This window comes from Crocuta crocuta, unplaced genomic scaffold (genome assembly GCF_008692635.1).
Source record: "Crocuta crocuta isolate KB4526 unplaced genomic scaffold, BGI_CrCroc_1.0 scaffold112, whole genome shotgun sequence".
Lineage (NCBI taxonomy): Eukaryota > Metazoa > Chordata > Mammalia > Carnivora > Hyaenidae > Crocuta > Crocuta crocuta.
Window position 1 is genome coordinate 5,852,917 of NW_027528818.1, and position 16,879 is coordinate 5,869,795.

Below are 16,879 nucleotides of genomic sequence, written 5' to 3' on the forward strand. Positions count from 1 at the left end.
GATGGGGTAATGGTTTTGGAGGCAAAGGAAGAAGCAACTGCAAAGACCCTGAGGCAAAACCAAAGTTTGAGGAAGGCAAATATGTATTTCATTTATTTATTTATTTTTTATGAATATAATTTATTGTCAAATTGGCTTCCATACAGTGCTCATCCCAAGTGCCCTCCTCAATGTCCATCACCCATTTGTATTTAAATTTTTAAAACCTACTTAGAATCGATGTATTTTTTTCCACTTCAACTGAAATGTAGAACCTTACTCTCATAATAGCCCCATACACCCTCTCTTTATGTTATAGTTGTCATCAATTACATCTGCATGTGTGCAAAACTCCATGAGACAGCGTTGTAGCTTTTCCTTTCAACATCAAACATTTTCAAGAACTCAAGGGGCAAATAGTCTACGTACTTTCTATAGGCATTTACCATGTCTGGTGTTCTTCCTTCATTCCTGATGTTTCAAGTTTCTTTCTAGTACACTTCTCTTCTCTCTGAAGAATTTCCTCTAGCAATTTTTTTTAGAAAAGGTCTGCTAGCAATGAATTCTTTTAGTTTTCTTCATCAAAGATTGCCATTATTCCACCTTAATTTCTGGAAGATATTTTCATTGGCTATCCTGTTAAATGTCTACCATTCTTTTTTCTTTCAGCACTTTAAATATGTTGTGCCACTTTCTGCTGGATTGCATGGTTCCTGATAAGAAATCTGTGGTCAGATTGTTACCCTGCAGATAATACATACTTCTTCTCTGGCTGCTTTCAAGACTTTGTCTTTATTTTTCAGCATTTCAGTTATGATATATTTGGGCAGAGGTTTCTTTGTGATCATCATGTTTGGGCTTTGTTGAACTTCTTGAATCTATATTTATGTCTTTTGTCAAATCTGAGACTTTTCATTAATTCCTTATTCAAATTTTTTCAGCCACTTTAATTATTATCCCGCAGGTCCCTCAGATTCTATTCACTATTTAGCCAATATTTTTTTTTCTCTGTTGTTCAGATTGGATAATTTCTATTGATTTATTTGCAAGTTCACTGATGCTTTTTTCTGTTATCATCTCCACTCAGTTATGAGAGTATCCATTGACTTCTTAAATTTTTGGCTACTATAGTTTTCAATTCTAAAATAACCATTTAATTTTTCATTGTATTTTCCATTTCTTTGTTGATGCTTTCTATTTTTCCATTGGTTTGGTTTTTTTTCTATAACATTTTTTAAAGTATATTTATTTTTGAGAAAGAGAGGAGGTCAGAGAGAGACAGAGAGAGAGAAAATCCAAAGCAGGCTCCACACTGTCAGCAGAGAGCCCAATGCGGGGCTCAAACCCACAAACTGTGAGATCATGACCTGAGCTGAAGTCGGCAGCTTAATCGACTGAGCTACCTAGGCGCCCCTCCAATGGTTTCAAAAGTGCATTTGATTGCTTGTAAGAGAACTTTTTATAATAATCAAGAACTTTGAAGATCTGAGGTTTTGCCTTACTTGCAGATTATTAAATTAAGCCACCATAGGTTCATGCATAGCAGCAGAAGACATGAGTCTCCTGGGTCAGAAACAAAGAACAATCTATTAGCCACAGCAGTAGTAGGAAACAGTTTCAGCATTTATGCTAGTTTCCTGAGTCCCAGTTCCCACAGAGTGATGCCATGAGGACAAGGTGATACCTGTACATGAACTGAGTTGCACTATAAGAGAAGAACTCTGTGGGAAACTCTAGCCTGTAATAAGGGGCTAGCAAACCTACCCAACTGTGCTGTGAAAAGACACATGATCTTTTTTATCCTGGACAGCAAACAAATCTACCCTTGTCCTCATAGGGAGATGTCTGTTTTCCAAGGATATTTGCTATACAAGCATCCCTGAAAAGATAATCTAGGAAAAAGGCTGTTAATGCCTTTGCCCAAAAGACATGTGGAAATACAAGGGATGAATGGAAAATCATCTCCCAAGAAATAACTGCTCTAAGACCTTTTCTCACATAATTCCATCATCTCTGTCCTCTCAATGTTGGCATCTTTTGCCCCCATGTAAATTTGTGATTTTCCTGGTTCTTAGTGTGCATAATAATTGTGGATTGTATCCTGGACATTTTGAATATGCTGTTTTGAGACTCAAGGTCTTCTTTAAATTCAATTGAGAATGTTGATGTTTTTGTATTAGCAGGCAATCAACCCAGGTAGGTTTAGAGTAGCCTCCTGTGGGTGGGAAAGGGCATAANTAGAAATGCCTTTCTCCTCTCTTCTAGAGGAAATTTGCTGACATTTCAAGATAATGAGTAATCTCTCCTGAGGGTGGAATGATCCAGTAACCAGCAGCCTTGAGAAAAGCTTAAAGACTCCTAAATTCAGAATTATTGTCCTGTAATGCAACCCACTGCATGTACATCTGGCGCTCACCCTCTCACCTGTGGGAATTGGGGCAAGAAGAATTGACACAAAATATTGCTATAAATGCTTATTTGATATGAATAACTCATCTTCTATGTTCCTGGCCCAGGAGTTTTGTGTCTTCTGTTAGTAAATATGTATGAAACTATGGCAGGCTACCCTGCTAGCTCACAAGAAGAATACACTCTCGGACACTTCCGTTTCTGAGTGGCAGGAGGTCAAGTTAAAGTGGGCAGAGGCCAGATCATGTAGGGCCGTAGGTCAGGTACTGGATGGATTGATTTCAAGAATAATGACAGGAGTAGCGGTGGAGAGGACAGGACATCACCTGTTGAACTCTTTTGTGATAAGAGCGAAGGGACTGTGAGGACAATAGACAACTGTCTGAAGAAGGGAGAACGAATGATGTAGCGTAACAGTACGCACCTAAGGGAATAGGATTGTAGAAAGGAACCAAAAAGGTGTGGAATTGCCAGTAGAGAAAAAGCAAGACGCCTCCCTCATCTTTAGGCCTTTTGTTTAGGAGAGTGAGGGACTAAAACCCACACACAACTTGAAAGTATTGCAAAGGAAGGCATGTTTTCAGGAAATGGCTAGGTTTTTGGTTAGAGTAAGAAGAAAAGGGAATGTTTAAAAAATTTGTTAAAGATACAGGGAATTTGATCTCAGCACAATGCAAGAGTCAAATAGATGAAAAGAAATGGGAAGTTAGGCTAGATTAGAGCAAGGCACTGTGGGATTAAGAATCTGTATATGGGGGCACCTGGGTGGGTCAGTTGGTTAAGATACCAACTTTTGATTTCAGTTCAGATCATGATCTCACAGTTCAGGGGTTTGAACCCCACACTGGGCTCTATGCTGACAGTACAGAGCCTGCTTGGGATTCTCTCTCTCTCTCTCTCTCTGCTCCTCCCTTGCGCTCTCTCTCTCTCTCTCAAAATAAATAAATAAACTTTAAAAAAAAAAGAATCTGTATTTGGACTTGACCTGTTAAAAAGGCAGATAAGGGATGTCTGGGTGGCTCAGTCAGTTAAGCGTCTTGACTCTTGATTTCAGCTCCAGTCATGATCTCACATTTGGTGGGATGGAGCCCAATGTTGGGCTCTGTGCTGACAGTGCAGATCCTGCTTGGGATTCTCTCTCTCCCATCTCTACCCCTCCCCCCTTGAAATAAATAAATAAAACTGAAAAAAAAAAGAGGTAAATAGACATACGAGATATGATGGGGTTATATCTAATTTTTTTTTTCTAAAGGAAGGTCTAATTATAGCTTGTTGAGATTGTTCTTTGAGCAGTTTGTAGCCTGTAATTAGTCCCTTGGTATTGTTCTGTTAGGCAGTTTATATTGATAAAGCAGGAAGACATGATGGGGGTGGCGGGAGTGTGGAGGGAGCAGACTCGCCAGGAGCACACTGAAGTCTATGCCTGTAAATCCAGTTGGGACCTTGGCTGAAAGGATCTCTGGAGGCATTATTTAAATCCAGGAACTTTGGGAACCCCGGAGGCCCCTTTTATAGACTAAATCTTTGGTGCTGCTACTGGACAGTCCTCCAGGGACATGGGAATCCAGCTGTGGATGAGAAAGAGCATGATGATATAAAATATCTACCTGCAAAGCCCAAGAAAAGCAATGTCATTTTAGGTCTTTCCTCAGACTTGAACTTCTTAGAGGGTCCTTATTTGAACACATTATCTGAAACAGTATTTTTCAGGGTCACTTTCTATCCCTTATTATGCTTCCCCAAACTTCTTAGCACTTACCACCCTGTCATATATTTATTTGTTTTGTATTTCCTCTCAGTAGAGTATAAAGATCTTAAGAACAGATTTTTTTACTGCTTATTTCCAGGACCCAGAATAGTGCCTGGCACATTGTAAGTACCCAATAAATATTTATAGAGTGAGTGAATGGATACATTGAAGAATATTAGGACAATTAAATGATTTCAGTATGAGACCAATTACAAAACCACAAATCCTAAAATTAATAGCAATTTTACATACAGCAAAAGCCTTTTGAAAAATATAGAAAAAGATCATAATTCTAAATAACAACAAAAAAAGTAAGATATCCAGAACTAAATAACATTCAAATTTTACTGACAGAAGAATTGAATAAACAAAGAAGTATACCATATTGCTGAATGGAAAAACATACTGTAAGAATTCCCCCTAAGTTATTCTATAATGTTAACACAGTATCAATCAAAATCGTAACTAAAGTTTTACGGGAAATGGAGAAGAAGACCTGACAAAAAGATTTGAAATGTCATCAGGAAGAATAAATGCCATAGAACAGTGAATTAAATTCTAAAGAAAGGTACTGATGAGGGACCTTGCTCTATCAGACACAAAAACATAGGAAAAAACAAATTGGTGGCATGTATCACAAGCTTAAAAAAAAAAAGACATGCCCTTTAGCCCGGATATTCCCCTTCTGGAAATTTTTCCTGAGAAATAGATACTATAGCAGAGCTGGTTATTAAAGCAGTGTCTGTCAGGCCAAAAGGACAGTATCAATCAATGTTTCACAGGTAGAGAACATTCTAACCAATCATGGCTTAAGCAAATACCTGTGGATCCCATGGAGGCTTCGAGAATTATGTAGAACCACCTTAATTGCTGTGGAAGGTGTTCACCACATATTTCTATGTTTTAAAAAAAAAGCTGATTATAAAACAGTGTATCTAATAGTATCTTCATTTATGTAAAATAAAGAATAATTTACACATATAGGTGAAGAAATAACCTGGATGGAAGGCTGTGCATCAAAATATTAACAGTAGTCCCCTTGAAATAAGCATCAAGGATGATTAAACAGGTTTTTGTTTGTATTTTGAATTTGTACACAGAAAAATTGGTTTAGTTTTCCCCTAAAAGGATGGCAGTTAAATTCTTTACTGTTGCCACCTGGTGGCTACCACAGAGAGGTTTCTTATTTCTTTGCTATCATTAAGAAATAATGCACACAACATGATAATTCTAAAATTGTAAAGAAATCTACAGTGTCACCTAGTTCTATCCATCATTAAAAAAAATTTTTTTACATTTATTTATTTTTGAAAGAGAGAGGCAGAGCACAAGTGGTGGAATGGCAGAGAGAGAATGAGACACAGAATCTGAAGAAGGCTCCAGGCTCTGAGCTGTCAGCATAGAGCCTGACGCGGGGCCTGAACCCACAAACCATGAGATCATGACCTGAGCCAAAGTTGGACACTTAACTGACTGAGCCACCCAGGCGCTCCCTATCCATCATTTTATAGCTGAGGAATTAAAGCAAAAATTTTAAGCCACTTAACTGAAGTCACACTGTTGGTAAAACTTATTAATAGTAACAAACATTTGTTGAGCCCCCTTTTTAAGTACCTTATATGGATTATCTCATCTTACTCTCCTAGGAACCTATGAGGCAGGTCCTATTTTTACTCTCATGTGTCCCCATTTAACATACGAGGATCCTGAGAATCAGAGAAGGTAAGTGACTGACCCAAGTTTGCACACACGGGGCAGAGCCAGGCATTCCAAGGTCCACCTCCCTCTCCTGAACCTCCTCTCTCGTACCATCTTACTATATCCCAGCCTCTCTTCCTTCACTGCTTTTGGTGACAACTCTTGGCATATCCCCAATGTTATGTTCCTCATAGTTGGAAAGAAAGTATAAACACTTACTGAGAGGGAAGCGAAATAACTTACCCCCACCCCCACCCTGGTGCCTTGTAAGAATCTTGTTCAGATAGAAACAGACTTACTTTGAGTTGTTCCTGGGTCCAGATAGTAGAGACTCTTCTGTCAGAGACTTGGGACTATGGATAGGCTTACTTGGGTTCCCCTGTTCCAGTTTTATCCATGCTATGCTCCCTGCTTAAGTTTTTGATCCCAGAGTTTAGAGTTAACATCACTACATGCACCCATTCATGAACTCCCCCCCCCCCCCNTTCTCGGGACAATAGTCTCTGGCTCTGCATCTCTCTATCTTTGCGCCTCAAAACCAAATGGCCTAAGTGCTAATAAGTGTAAATACAATACTAGGGATACATCTTTTGGAAGTGAAATTAGAAATCTGAAACAACTAGTGCCTTTACCCTCTGAAACCCTATGAAAACCCAGAAAGTCTTTCAGAATTGCTCCCAAAATGAATGCATACCTTTGAATTATCTAATTAAAGCTGCTTTTTCTCAAGTACCATCTTGCTTGAAAATAAATTTTAAAATGTGTACAAGTATTGTAAAAGTGTTATTTTCTCTGTTTTCCAGCTTTAGATTTTTAGAGGACAGTGCAAGCATGAAAATACCATAGACGCTAGACAGTCTTGAGTTAAAATTCACATATTAGCTCTCACACATCAGGTATGGTTTGAGTAAATTATTAAATTACATTTTAATTAAAAATTTTTCTTATGTCTAAAATTAAGGATAAAAACATCTGCTTCTAGAGTCCTCCTTTCCCCTCTTCCTTCCTTTAAGTAGAAGAGATGGTGATTTTTGCTGTCTGAGATTGTCTCCTGTATGTCCTGCCTCCTTAAAGATCTTGACTTAGCCTTTACATAAGTCTCTCCCATTTTAAATAAAACTGAAAAGAAGAAAAAAATTCCTCTGTCTGCATCTCCAGTCAGCTCTCCATCTCTCTCTTCTGCTTTTCAAAGCCAGACTTGTTGAAATACAGTAAAACCTTGGTTTGCTAACATAATTTGTTCTGGAAACATGCTTGTAATCCAAAGCACGCGTATATCAAAGCAAATTTCAAGAACCATTGGCTCAGTTATGATCGTGTGACTCTCGGCATCACATACTGCTTGTATTGCAAGACATGGCTCATTTATCATGTTAAAATTTATTAGAATTGTTTGCTTGTCTTGCAGAACACTCGCAGAACAAGTTATTCATGATCCAAGGTTTTACTGTGCTTCTTTACCATCTTTGCATTGTGTCACCTCTCATTCATTCTAGTTTTTCCAAAAGTCCTTAGAAACAGCTCACCCCCACTTTGGTAATTTTCTTCCTTAAACGATTCCAAGACATACTTCTCTTATTGTTTTTCTCCTACTTCCCTGATTGCTACCCTTCTTGTCCCTTCCCTTGAATTTTGTTTATCTCACTTTCTGATCTGGGTTCTTCTTATTCTACAAAATCTCCCTTGGCAGTCTTTTCCATATCCATAGCTTCAATTACCACCCATATCTGTGTGCCCCTCCCCACATCCCCTTCTGCTGGACTCAAAGGTTACATGACTTAGTGCTTGCTTGGATTTTTTTTTTTTAATATTTTTATTTATTTCTAGGAGAGAGAGAGACAGCATGAGCAGGGGAGGGTCAGAGAGAGAGGGAGACACAGACTCCGAAATAGGCTCCAGGCTCTGAGCTGGCTGTCAGCACAGAGCCCGACGCGGGGCTCGAACCCACGAACCGCGAGATCATGACCTAAGCGAAAGTCAGACGCCTAACCGACTAAGCCACCCAGGCGCCCCAATGCTTGCTTGGATTTCCACAAGTACCTCAAAATAAAAATATCCTATTCCTTTTCCAAACTTATTTCTCCTCCAGTGTTACTTATTTTTTAGTGAATGGTGCCTTCACATAACCAGGTGTTCATGGATTTTATTCTTGATTTCTCCGTCTCCTTCAGCTCCTCCCACTCCTAGTCCAGCCAATCACCAGGTTCCATTAATTCTACTATATTGGATTAAATTGTGTCTTCCCCCCTCCCCCCCACCACTCAAAAAGATATGTCTAAGTCCTAACCCCCTGGTACCTGTGAATGTGTCCTTATTTGTAAATAGGAACTTTGCAGATGTGATTAAGGATCTCCAGATGAGATCATATGACCGGTATCCATATATGAGAAAGAAGAGGGAAGAGAGAGAAAACTGAGACCCAGACAGAGGGGGAAAGGCCTTGTGTAGGCCCCTCTGACCGTGCAGGGACCCCTGGAGTCAGGCCACTGCAGTCCAAGGGACACCAAGGACTACCAGCCCTACCAACACCTTGACTGCAGCCTCTGGCTTCCGAAACTTTGAAAGAAAAAATTTCTGCTGTTTTGAATGTATAAGAGTGTGATCATGTGTTATGCAGTCCCGGGAAAACTAATATAGCTACCTTCTAAATATCTCTTGAAATCCATCCATGTTTCTCCATCTTCAGTGCTCCTATCTAATTCAGGCCACAATCATATCAATCTTCTGCCTTGTCTCCCTGCTGCCAGCCTCAGCCCATCATTCTAAAATGCATGAAATCTACCTCACTATTGACAATCTGTGGGTGGTTTGCCAATGACTCCTAGATTGAGTCTAAATGCCTGGTGTCATAGCTTACAGGACTTCCGTTTTGGTTTCTGCTTCCTCGTGTGGCCTTATTTCTCACCTGCCCTCAATTCTGCGCTCTCGGTACAGTAATGATTTCTGATATTTATGGGATACTTATTCTGTGCCAAACACAGCTAAATCTCGCAACCACCCCACAAGACAGGAACAGGCTTCTTTCAGTGTCTCTGCCTTTTTTCTCTTGCCTCTGGGACTTTGCACATGCTGTTCTCTGTCTAAAATCATCTTACTTCCTCTCTTCCCTTGCTCTTTGTCCCCCTCCTCATCTGGCTAATTCACACTTACACCTTAGGTCTCAGCTCATCCAGCACCTCCTCTATGAGGAATTCCCAGACCTTCCTAAATCTGGGTTATGTGTCCCACCCCAGTTGCCCATATTTGCACTACACCCTGCACTTCTCCTATCATCATATAAAACATAATTGTCTTAGATTTCTTATTTTTTCTTAGTCCATTTGGGCTACTATAACAAAACATCGCAGACCAGGCAGGGTGGGGGGTGGCGATTATAAGCAGGGTAGGGGGTGGCGATTATAAACTACAGACATTTATTTCTAACAGTTCTGGAGGCTGGAAGTCTGATGTCAGGGTGCCAATGCCAGGGGTGGGTGACGGCCCTCTTTTGGGTTGCAGACTTCTCATTAGAACCCCACAAGGTAGAAAGGGTAAGCAAGTTCCCTCTGCAGCCTCTTTTGTACGAGCACTAATCCCGTTCATTGAGGGCTCTACTCTCATGAGCTAATAACCTCCCAAAGGTCTCTTTTTGTATTCTGTCACCTTGGGGGTTAGGATTTCAACATATGAGTTCAGGTAGAACACATTCAGACCACAGCAATGGGCCTATGTCTCACCTTGTCTTTTCTGTTTCCTGTGGACTGAGGCCGTACGTTTGTCATGTGACCCCATCTCTAGAATCAAGCCCATGTCTGGCACATAAGAGGTGCTCAATCAATACATGTTGAGTAAATTAAAGAAACTTGGATAAAGGTTGCTAATAGCATAACGTCTCTAACACCAGCTAGGTTAGAAAGAGATGTGCCTCCAGGCCAAGTTGCCAACTGTTACCTCCCTCAGAATCCTGATGCCTCCTAGGACTTTCCTTGGGTCAGTTCTCAAACCTCATTGCATAGGAGTTTCCAGAGACCTGTAGGGACAGTGAACCCTCACTTCCCTATCATGCTCAGCACCTCCCCAGTACAAGAGTCTCCAGATGAACGTCCTCTCCCATTCCGCTCTCCAGTCCTACCAAACCCTTCCTCCTCTTGCTCTTTCCCCCTGTGCCCTCTGGAACTCCAGCCTATTCAAAACTCACCTGTATTCTCATCCTTGTAACAAAAGACTCCTTCTACCTCCTGGCTTTGAACAGAAACCTGCTTTCCCTTGAGAAGACCACCTTTTCTACCACTACCTTGGGTGGTTCTGTAACCATACTGGATTGATTATTCTTTCAGAACACTGGGCTGTAATTCTTCTGGTTCTTGAGGTTTGAATTTAGTTTTGACCATTTCCAAGTATTGGCTATTACATAAGAGAAGAATTAGAGTTGTCCAAAAGAATTTGAAAACAGCAGTAAAGATGTCTATTTTGAAAGGATCCTATAACCATGAATTGTTTTAAAAAATTTCACTGAACCTATGGGGCACCTGGGTGGTTCAGTCGGTTAAGTGTCTGACTTCGGCTCAGGTCATGATCTCGCAGTTCATGTGTTCGAGCCCCACATTGGGCTCTGTGCTGACAGCTCAGAGCCTGGAGCCTGTTTCAGATTCTGTGTCTCCCTCTCTCTCTGCCCCTCCCCTACTAGTGTTCTGTCTCTCTCTGTCTCAAAAAAAAAAAAAAAAAAATTCACTGACCTAACTATAGCCTCTGAATTTGTCTCACAACTACCAAATTCAAAATGAAAGGACAAAACAAGTGGCACCTGTACCTTAGAGTCTTCAGAAACACTACATATGCTGCTGATACTGCTTCTTAGCAAACGCCGGGTTTCTTGTAGGCTCTAGGACCCATGGCCCATGGCATGCAGCTACTGCAGATAGGGATGGCGTCTTACAAATTAAATGTCTGGCCTAGAACAGTACTCATATATAGATTTAATTTGTAATGGTTGATGACTTTGTGGCAAATGATAAAAATCATTAGCTTTTTCTTTAATTATTTATCTGATTTCTAACCTGATCTGAACCATTAAACTCTCCAGCTGTTGGGCTCCAGCAGTAAGGCACCTGTAGTCCAAAATGCAAATTGAAATGACCGATGATCTTTATTGAGCACTTTCTGGTCTCTTACTCTGGCGCACTGAGACATCTTCTGACCTAAGACTTACTTAAAGAGGATTAGTCACCCTGTTTGATGACCTTTCTTGTGGAAATTAATACGTTTAAGCTGGCAGTCTAATTTATTCAGACGTTTGTGTGAACTAATCTCCCCCAGCTTTATTACCAGTGGATAAACTTCTAAAACAGAGTTCCTGAACCTGTGTTTTAGCTGCATAATCAGGCCCAACCCTGTTGTCTAACATAATATACTATTACTATAAGCAGTCCATTAGCTGGTCATAGCAAAAATCATAACAATGTCAAGTCATATGGAAACACAAATTTTTTTGTTATCTTATAGGCTGATTTTAACTATGGAAATTATCCACCTTGTTCTAATCAAATTAAAGGCATATATAAAGTGTTCATAATGTATTTCTAGGTGAGATAAAACTCATTTCATAAATATTCAGTGAGGATCACCTGGGTGGCTCAGTTGGTTAAGCACCCAACTTCGGCTCAAGTCATGATCTCAGGTTCATGAGTTCGAGCCCCGCATGGGGCTCTCTGCTGTCTCTACAGAGCCTGCTTCAGATCCTCTTTCTAACCTCCCTCTCTCTCTCTCTGCCCCTTTCCTGCTTGCACTTTCTCTCCCAAAAATAAACATTAATAAATAAATAAATAAATAAATATTCAGTGAGCTTTCCTTTGTGCAAGACTTTATCATTGGGGTAGTAAAGAATATAAGAAAAATACATGATCCCAGCTCCCAACCCAGTTTGAGAGCAAACATCAATCAATCACTGTGGCAAGGGATGCTTCACTAAAAAAGTGAGAAATATGTTGGGCTATGGAAAGAAATTGGAATTATATGCTGAATTCCATGCTACATGAATAGAATGAGCAAAAAAACCTTAGGTTTTACAGGTTAGTCTATGAGTCAGTTTGGCTGGGAGAGAGTTTTGTCTAGAGGAATTGCGGGAAATCAGATTGCAGAGGTAAGATGAGGCTAGACTCTGCCAATAATGTCCGATGTTGTGTGCCAAGCAAGGAGATTCATTTCATGTTGGATGAATTTCCTCTTTTATCTTACATGCTCCTACCATATCAGAAGTGCCCACTCTCATGTTTAGACCACAAGCCTAGAGCATGGTAGAGCAGAGAATCATGGTAACAATTCTGATTTCTAATTTTGGTGGGGCCATGTGTAAAGCTCACAGAACTCCAAATGTATTTAAGTGTTCAATGAATGTTCCCTTTGAAATCTTAGCACTATTCTCAAGTAGGCAAATAATGGAACTACTTGTGATTTTCCTGCTTCTTACTGGTCGATTCATTCACTCATGCAACAAATATTTATTAAGTACTGACTACGTACAAGGCACTTAGTATACACCCTGGCGGGTGGATTTAAAGATGAATAAACTTGACTTCTAACCTTAAAAAGTTTCTAACCTTGAACAACACGGGGATTAGGAGTGCCAGCCCCCACACAGTCCAAACTCCAGATATAACTTTTGACTCCCCCAAAACGTAACTACTAATAGCCTACAATGTTGACAGGAAGCCTTACTGATAACATAAACAGTCAATTAACATATATTTTGCATGTCATGTAATATATTGCTGTATTCTAACAGTAAAGTAAGCTAGAGGAAAGAGTTAAGAAAATTATAAGAGAAAATACATTTACAGTCCTATACTATACAAAATCTGCAGGGGTGCCTGGGTGGCTTAGTCGTTTAAGCGTCTAACTCATGATTTTGGCTCAGGTCATGATCTCACAGTTCGTGGGTCAAGCCCCACGTCGGGCTCTGTGCTGACAGCTCAGAGACTGGAACCTGCTTCAGATTCTGTGTGTCCCTCCCTCTCTGCTCCTCCCCTACTTGAGCTCTGTCTCTCTCTCGCTCTCAAAAATAAACATTAAAAAAAATTTTTAATCTGCATATAAGTGGGCCTGCACAGTTTAAACCTGTGTTTGTTCAAGGATCAACTGTAACAGTAAAAACAATAAGATAAATATTCAAAGTTTAAGATAACACACATATAAAAATAACTACAAGAAAGACTGAATGTGCTATAAAAGATCAGAAAAAAATGAAATTCTACTTAGCCGAGAAAAATCTTAAGGAACAGGCATCGCTGGCTTGGTAATAGAAGAAAGAATATTTCAGAAGAATGAGAAGTATGAGAAAAGGTTTGGCATGGGAAAGCATCAGAAATGTTTACAGAACTGTGAAAATCTAGTTTTTTATTTGTTCATAGATAAATTTAAAAGCTTTCCAGCTTTTTAAAAATGTGTCTTTTTCATTTTACTTATTATTTGCCTTTTCAAAATTTTTTTCTAAGTAGGTTTCACACCTATTATGGAGTCCAACACGGGGCTTGAACTCACAACCCTGAGATTAAGACCTGAACTGAGATCAAGAGTTGGATGCTTAACTGAGTGACCCACCCAGGTGCCCTGCCTTTTTAAAATTTTATTTATTTTATAATTTTATTTCTTTTCATCATGGTAAGTGTATTTTTTATTATTAAGTTTTTATTTTAATTCCTGTGTATTTAACATATAGTGTTATAGTAGTCCCAGGTGTACAATCTAGTGACTCAACAATTCCATACATCACCAGGGCTCATCTCAAGTGCACTCCTTAATTCTCATCACCTGTTTCACCCATCCACCAACCAACCTTCCCTTTGGTAGTAATCAGTTTGTTCTCTATAGTTAAGAGTCTGCTTCTTAGTTTGTCTCTCTTTTTTTCCCCTTTGCTCATTTGTTTTATTTCTTAAATTCCACATATGAATGAAATCATATTGTATTTGTCTTTCTCTGACAGACTTATTTTGCTTAGTATTATACTCTCTGGCTCCATCCATGCTTTTGCAAATGGCAAGATTTCATTCTTTTCCATGGCTAATATTCCATTTATATATATACTTACCACAGATTCTTTATCCAGTCACTAACCAATGGACACTTGGGCTGCTTTTATAATTTACTATTGTAAATAATGCTACTATAAACATAAGAATGCATGTATCCCTTTGACTTAGTGTTTTTGTATTTTTTGGATACTCAGTAGTGTGATTATCGGATCACAAAGTAGCTCTATTTTTAACTTTTTGAGGAAAACGCCAGAATATTTTCCACAGTGGCTGTACCACTTTGCATTTCCACCAACAGTTCGAGAGGATTCCTTTTTCTCCACTTCCTTGCCAATCTTGTTGTTTCTTGTGTTATTGATTTTAGCCATTCTGACAGGTGTGATATTTCATTATAGTTTTGATTTGTATTTCCCTGCTAATGAGGGTTATTGAGCATCTTTTCATGTGTCTGTTGGCAATGCTTTTGGAGAAAAGTCTGTTCATGTCTTCTGCCCATTTTTTAATTGGATTATTTGTTTTTTGGGTGTTAAGTTGTATTAGTTTTTTGTATATTTTGGATACTAACCCTTTATCAGATATGTCATCTGAAAATATCTTCTCCCATTCAGTAGGTTCTGTTTTACTTTTGTTGTCTGTTTCCTTCGCTGTGCAGAAGCTTTTTACTTTGATGCAGTCTCAATAGTTTATCTTTGTTTTTAATTCCTTTGCCTCAGGAGACATATCTAGAAAAATATGTCATGGCTGATGTCAGACAAATTACTGATTGTGCTGTCTTCTAGGATTTTTATGGTTTCAGGTCTTTTATCCATTTTGCGTTTATTTTTGTGCATAGTATTAGAAAAGTGGTCCAGCTTCATTCTTTTGCATGTTGCTGCCTAGTTTCCCCAACACTATTTAATGAAGAGACTGCCTTTTTCCCATTGGATACTCTTTGCTGCTTTGTTGAAAATTAATTGATCATAAGATTTTCAGCTTTCTAATTATGATGTGCCAATATTCCATTTGGGAAAGAGTTTGTGCAAGAAAGGGATGTGACCCTTTCTTTTGTCTTTCAAAGATAGTGTTTTCATTAAGCAGCCAATGTGGTCCTCTTGACCACATAATTTGTAAAGTTAACCTTGAAATTTTCATGAGCAATAATGAAAGCGTACCCAAGGCACAATATTAATACAGACTAATAGCCTATTTTGGTCAGAAAGTTTCATTTAAATGTTTAAAAGAGCATGTCCCAATGCTTCATAATAATCTCTTCTTTAACAGGAGAAAGCTCAACATTGGTTTTTTACAGCATCTCTAAGGGATACTACTCAAAATATAAAGGAACTAACCATTGACATGCGCAACAAAAGTGACTCTGAAAATAATTATGGTGACTGAAAGCAACCAGATTTTAAAAAGTAAATACTGTATGATCTCACTTATTATAAACCTCTAGAAAATTCAAACTGATCTATGGATACAGAAGGCTTTAGTTAGGGGCTGGATAAGGTATGAGGAAGCAATTACAGACAGGCATAAGGAAACTTTCTGGAGTGATGAATATGCTTACTACTTTGTGCTGACAATTTCATGGGTGTGTACATGAACCAATTGTACATTTAAAATATGCAACTATTGTATGTATAATGTACCTCAGTAAAACAGAGAGGGAGTCAAACCGTAAGAGACTCTTAAATACAGAGAACAAATTGAGGGTTGATGGGGGAGAGGAGGGAGGGGAAAATGGACATTGAGGAAGGCACTTGTTGGGATGAGCACTGGATGTTGTATGTAAGTAATGAATCATGGGAATTCCCGAAGCCAAGAACACACTATATAGTCTATGTTAGCTAACTTGACAATAAATTGTATTTAAAAAAAAAAACAAACACTTCCCAGGGCACCTGGGTGGCTCAGTCCGTTAAGCCACCAACTCTTGATTTTGCTTCATGGTTCTTGAGATTGAGCCCCACATCAGGCTCTGCACTGAGCCTGCTTGGGATTCTCTCTCTCTCTCTCTCTCTCTCAAAATAGATAAATATATAAACTTTAAAAAATGTACTTCCCTTTGAGAACCAACTTCATCTTTTATGCCATTTTATGCAAAATCTGAATAAAAGATTAGTGTAAAGTTTTACTAAGACCTGTGTGTGTGCGTGTTTTAATTTCTTTTTAAAAAATTTTTAATGTTTTATTTATTTCTGAGAGAGAGAGAGGCAGCCTGAGCAGGGGAGGGTCAGAGAGGGAGGGAGACACAGAATCTGAAACAGGCTCCAGGCTCTGAGCTAGCTGTCAGCACAGAGCCCAATGCGGGGCTCCAACCCACGAACCATGAGATCTTGACCTGAGCCAAAGTCGGATGCTTAACCTACTGAGCCACCCAGGTGCCCCTAATTTCTAGACCATATAAGGTAATCATGATGATAAAGACAAAAGTACTTGTATAATTAGTTATAAACTATTATAGTTAAAGGTTTAAGTACCTTGCATAAGGTAAAATGGCCCACAATATTTTATTCTACAGATTGAAATTACTTAACTTTATTAGGGAACAAATACTAGGGAATATTTAAATACGGAGTGTAAGTAGATAATGGAATAAATGGTCCTGCTACTACCTCATGTAATAATGTAAAAACAGGCCATTCATTGACAGAGAAAGTTTAATTTTAAACATCTTCATTTAGATGTAAACTATAGAGACAACAGTGCTACCTAGTTTTTGAATACTGAATATATTGTTAAGACATTCTGGAGACACCTGGGTGGCTCCGTCGGTTAAGTGTCTGACTCTTAATTTTGGCTTGAGTCATGATCTCACAGTTCATGAGTTCGAGCCCTGTGTCAGGCTCTCCCTGCCCTCCCCCCGCACTCTCTCTCCAAATAAATAAACTGGAAAAGTAAATATTTTGGATGGTGTTTTTTAAAATTTTTTAGTGGTTATTATTTTTTTTTTTTTTTTGAGAGAGAGTGCAAGCAGGGGAGGGGCAGAGAGAGAGGGAGACACAGAATCCAAAGCAGGTTCCAGTCTCAGAGCTGTCAGCATGGAGCCCGATGC